Source organism: Elaeis guineensis, chromosome 12, assembly GCF_000442705.2.
Source record: "Elaeis guineensis isolate ETL-2024a chromosome 12, EG11, whole genome shotgun sequence".
NCBI classification, from domain to species: Eukaryota; Viridiplantae; Streptophyta; class Magnoliopsida; order Arecales; family Arecaceae; genus Elaeis; species Elaeis guineensis.
This window is the reverse complement of record NC_026004.2, coordinates 34,172,326-34,178,473: the sequence shown is the minus strand read 5'-3', so window position 1 is coordinate 34,178,473 and position 6,148 is coordinate 34,172,326.

Here is a 6,148-nt window from a genome sequence, read left to right as displayed (position 1 = left end):
TTCATGGACTCCATTTCGGATTTCATGGCCTCTAGCCATTTCTCAGAGTCAGGTCTCTGCATTGCATCCATGTAGGTGATCGGATCCTCATCATTTTCATCAAGTTCGACAGGATCACCATCCCGGACCATGAAACCATAGTATCTGTCCGGTTGATGTGGTACTCTACCAGACCGCCTTAAGGGTGCATAATCAATGGGCTCTGGATCTGATCTAATCAAATCCGGTTCAGGTTCAGTAATATGTGTCGGTTTTTCCACCTGTCGAACTTCATCAAGTTCGACTTTAGAGGCAACAGTTCCTTCACTAAGGAACTCCTTTTCTAAAAAGATTGCCTTAAGACTGACAAACACCTTTTGCTCATCAGCAAGGTAGAAATAATATCCTTTGGTCTCTTTTGGGTACCCTATAAAATTACACTTGTCAGACCTAGGTCCAAGCTTGTCTGTAATTAAATGTTTAACATAAGCCGGACACCCCCAAACCCTAAGGTGCGAGAGTACTGGCTTACGTCCTATCCATATCTCATATGGCGTTTTGGCTACAGACTTACTCGGAACTCTATTTAGAAGGTAACAAGCCGATTCGAGCGCATATCCCCAGAGGGAGATCGGCAAACCAGCAAACCCCATCATGGATCGAACCATGTCTAACAGGGTCCGATTCCTCCTTTCAGATACACCATTATGCTGTGGTGTTCCAGGAGGAGTCCACTGAGAGAGAATTCCATTCTCCCCTAGATACGTCAGAAACTCATTGGAAAGGTATTCACCTCCTCGATCAGATCGAAGAGTTTTAATACACTTCTCAGTTTGTTTTTCTACCTCATTTCGGAATAGTTTAAACATTTCAAATGATTCCGACTTATGCTTCATTAAATAGACATACCCATACCTAGATAGGTCGTCTGTGAAGGTTATGAAGTAGAAAAATCCACCTCTTGCACTTGAGCTCATGGGTCCACATACATCAGAATGTACCAGACCTAAGAGTTCACTGGCTCGTTCACCTTTTCCAGTAAAAGGTGACTTGGTCATCTTCCCAAGAAGACAGGACTCACAGGTTGGAAGTGATTCACAATCACTAACTTCAAGAATTCCTTCTTGAGCCAACCTGTTTATCCTGTTCTTATTGATATGACCTAGCCTACAATGCCAAAGGTAGACTTCTGACACATTATCTATTCTAGAGCGTTTACCGAATTTTTGAACCACATTAACAGGCTGTGATAGTAAGTAAATTCCATTATTTAATTATCCAACAAATATTGTAACACCATTCAAAATGATATTGCAAATATTTCTTTTTATTAAAAAATCATAACCGTACATGGCCAAAAGGCCTACAGAAATAATATTTAATAAAAAACTTGGACAATAGTGACATTCACTCAGAATTACATTACGAGAATTGATTACAAGACTCATGATTCCTAAAGCTAGAACTGGAACTTTGCTTCCATCTCCAACATTCAGGAACCTCTCGCCTCCATCAAATCTCCTACTGACCTGCAGACCCTGCATCGAATTACAAATATGATAAGGGCTTCCGGTATCCAATACCCAGGCAGTAGTATCACAAATCGAAAAGTTGCAAGGAGTTATCATATAATTACCTTGCTTCTTCTTTGGCCTGTTCGGGTCCAGGGAGGCAATGTATTGAGGACAGTTCCTCTTCCAATGCCCGTGCTTCTTGCAAAAGAAGCACTCCACCTTGCTCTAGTCGTGCTTGCGCTTCTTGGTCTGACCCCGTGCTACTGTCCCAGCATGAGATTGCACCTTCTTATTTTTCTTCTTCTTGTTCTTCTTCCCCTTCCCAAAGGGTTGACGACGAGAAGAAGACCCTCCCACTACATTCACCGACTCCTTATGGAGTTGGTGATCCTTCTCAAAGTTCTGCAGCAACCCCAACAATCCGTGGTAGTTTACTGCAGGCTTTGTCATTCAAAAATGAGTAAGGAATGGGAGGAAGGACTTGGGCAAGGAATTAAGGATCGCATCCTTACCGAGCTGCTCGTGCAGAGAAAAGCCCAATTTGCTTAGGCGCTCAATCATCTCGATCATGTACAGTACATGATCAGTGACTGAGGCCCCATCCCTCATCCGAGCATTGAAAATGGCACAACTAGTTTTGTGCCTTTCAACATCGTCAGGCGTGCCAAAGGAGTCGTTCAACATTTGAAGCATCTCCTGTGGCTGGGCGTTCTCAAACCTTCGGCTGAACTCGTCATTCATTGCTGCCAGCATAATACATCGAACGGTGGTGCGGTCATTGAGCCACTTCAAGTAAGTGTCTCAGATCGCCTTACTAGCGTTCGGAGCTGGCTCCTCAGGTGCTGGATCCGTTACTACATAAAGGATCCGCTCATGCTCAAAGATGATTTTTAATTTTTGATACCAGCTATCGAAATTGGGTCCCATGAGCTTGTCATTATCTAATAATGATCGGAGCGACAGGGTAGTGGCCATAGCTGCTTAAAAGAAAATGAGACCTCTATTAGTACATAAATTAATACTAAAGACTTGGACTTTAGTCTAAAGTTTTTCCCAATATTTTTACGAACTGGTAGCCTCATCCTCCAATTCGAGGAATTACTTTAATTTCTTAATGGGTACTAGAATCCACACAGACTACACACGAGCCCAACTTTGGTTGGTCAACCCATGTGCATCTATGGGTAGGTTCTTAACCAGTTGTTTCTCTAAACAACTTCTAGTAATTGATTTTGCCCCAGAACCTAATCAGTAGGCTTTGGCCTCCACTGAAAAGATCTGGTTAGGTCCAACCATTAACATGACTTAATTTAGTGAATCGGACCAATAAATGATCAGGCCCGACTTTGGCCGGCCAACCTAACCACCATCAGAAAGACTCAATCAAATTATCATATTATGAATAATAATTCCATTAGCCAATGAGCACCAGGCCTTTGGGCCTCCAATGATCATTAAACTAATGGACTCATTATCATTCACTTAATGGGAGGCTATGACTTAGTTATCATTATAACTTAATCATTTTAGGGACCTAATAATTTTGAGAATTTTATTAAAGAATAGTAGAGAAGAAATCATCCAGCCAATTTCAATCCTCCCACTGACTTCACCAAGTCAGATTAAAAAGGATTTAATTAAAGCTGGCATTAGGAGCACCTAAATCAGTTACACTGATTTACCTAATGACATGGGTGAGCTCTAATCATCAAGTGATCTAATCAAAATCTAACTTACCAGATTGGCCAGGTAAGTGAGATCAGTGGTGGGGATTTGCCATTAACTCGTCAATGATCGAATCAATGCGAGTAGCCCCCGCTTAAGAACCACTGGTCAAAACTGCCGAACTTATCTTAGACACCAACCGGTTCATTAGTTTTAATTTTGATCAACTTAGTAAATAGGGCTCCACCGCGTAGCCATGAATTAAGTCCATCTTGGTCTAGTTAAAGACATGGACCCATTCAACTACAACTATTGAAGTTGAGTCTAGAGTATCCTTGACCTAATCTAATTCAACTTTTGATTAGATTTGACCAATTACTCCATTTAGTCCATTTTTTAAACTAACCTTAGGTCTAACCCAATTATGGACCTAATTCATCTAACCCATTGACCCACAAGTTTATGCAATTGTCTTAGGTCTTAATTCACAATTCTAGACCTACTAGACAACACTTAATTCTTTTAATTAAGTACTTGGGCCGATGGGTCAGGGTTTGGCATTTCGAAAATAATTTTCAAATTTTGAAAGATTTTATTTTCTGTTCACCAAATGTGTTGACTCATTTCACAAACGGGTCAGCATATTTCATAAACAGCAATTCTATTGCTCATTTCATAACAGAAAATAACTCAAAATAAATTATAAATTTTCTTTTAGATCTAATCTAACACATTCATGATAAATTTCTTAATTAAGTCCTTTCGCTGCTTCATCGGCATGGGATATAATTGCATCGGCACCCCTACCGCCATAGGAGACCCCATCGAATGGGAAGAGAGGGCCTTTAAACTCTACTTTTCTCCTATGATCGGACGGCCATGACAACCAACCCAATTAGATTACTTGCTACTTGGATCAAGTATATCTAAATATATCAATTTCAAAATTTAAATTTTGAATTTCAAATTTCAAATTTCAAATTTCAAATTTTAAATTTCAAATTTGAGATTTCAACCAAATTTCAAATTTCAAATTTTCAATCTTTGAATTTTAAATTTTGAATTTTGAATTTCAAATTTCAAATTTTGAATTTCAAATTTCAAATTCAAATTTGAGATTTCAACCAAATTTCAAATTTCAAATTTTGAATTTCAAATTTCAAATTTCGAATTTCAAATTTCAAATTTCAAATTTGAGATTTCAACCAAATTTCAAATTTCAAATTTTGAATTTCAAATTTGAAACTTCTAACAAATTTCAAATTTCAAATTTCAAATCTTTTTGAATTTCAAATTTTGAATTTTGAATTTCAAATTTAAACTTATAGATTACACCTTAATCTACGCCTGCATATGTATATCATATTCTAGAACCATGCTCTGATACCATTTTGAAGCGAAAATTTAATGCAGGGGCAAAATGGTAATTTTAAAACTTTTTCAAAATTACTATTTTACAGCGGAATTATTAATTAATCTCATTAATTAATACTAATTAACCCTACACTAGGATCTAAATATGATACAACAGCATGCATTTAAATTTGAAATTCAAATTTGAATCATTAAACGTTTTACAGTACTGTGTTCAGAACACATCACTTTTTGCGGGTAGTCGATCACCACAATCTGATCACCGTCGGGGGATTCTGATCATCACGTCACAGCCACACAAATATCTAGCCTCTGCGGATCATCCACACGAAGCTCCCGTCTGATCAGCTCCTCACGAATGCTAGTTCGTGATTTCACCCTTTTGATGGCAGATGTTGATCGAACTCCTTCGATCGATGTGTGCCAACTTCTTGGATGCTCCGGATCATCTGCACAATTGCTAGAGAGGTTGATGGATCTCTCCTTGAAATTTGGTGGACTCACGACACTCGTGGCACACCAATCTCACTTCCCGAACCCTAGGTAGAAACCCTAGGATACACACCAAAAACCCTGCGCCCGATTTTCTCTCTTTTCTTTCTTTTTCTCTCGGAAGGTTTTGGACCTTCACCTTGTGCAGAAGCCTTCCTCACGCCCCAAAGTTTCTCTCCTAATTTTTCTACACACGTCCCACCTTTCTCCTCTTTTTAAAACAACGTCGAACGTGTCTTATCCGCGTGAGAGGATAAAGACAAGAGGTTACACATTTGAATTCAAATCAAATTTGAATTCAAACGAAAACCAACTTATCCCTATCCTTTTGGGCATAAGAAGAGAAGGGGCATAGGCCTTTGTGCGTGGAAAAAGTTTCACGAGAAACCTTTTCTCGTGTAAGTAATGTGGCGCACAAAATAGATAAGGATGAAAGGGCAAGTGATAAGTTATCCATTCAAATTCAAACATGCTTTGAATTTGAATGGCTAACTAATTATTTTATCCATCCATATGGTGCACAAATGAGGACGTGGGGAAGGGTTTTGCATGAGAAAAATTTCATGAGAAGTTTCTTCTCGTGAATTCAAATGGGTGCAAGGAAGTTGGGTGTCGCAGGGAATTTAAAACAAGGTGGTTTGATTCAAATTGAGCCAACCTAGTTTAAAATAGGTTAAGCACAATTAGACCAGATTAAATCCAACATAATTAGGCTTAATTAGGCTCAATAAAATCCTAATCAAATCAGGAGTTAATTAAACCTAACCCCTGATCAAATCAGGGACTAAACCACCTTAGCGATTAGGTCAACATTTAACCTAATCGGGTCAATCCAAACTGAATCCAATTCAATTGGACTTGATCCAAAAATAATTACTCAATCAAATTGAGTTAATTAGTGATTAAATCACTAATTAAACCTCTCATAAATATTGAGTCCAAATCCGATGGGCAATCAGGCATCAGAGACCATCGATATGAAACCCTGATCAAAGAGTTCAAATTTCAAATTCAAAATTCGAAATTCAAAATTTTGACCCCGGTACCCAAAATGTGTAGAACTCATGATTAGAGAATCCTAATTCTCAATCATAGAGTCCCAGATAGATAAGACTCATAATCAG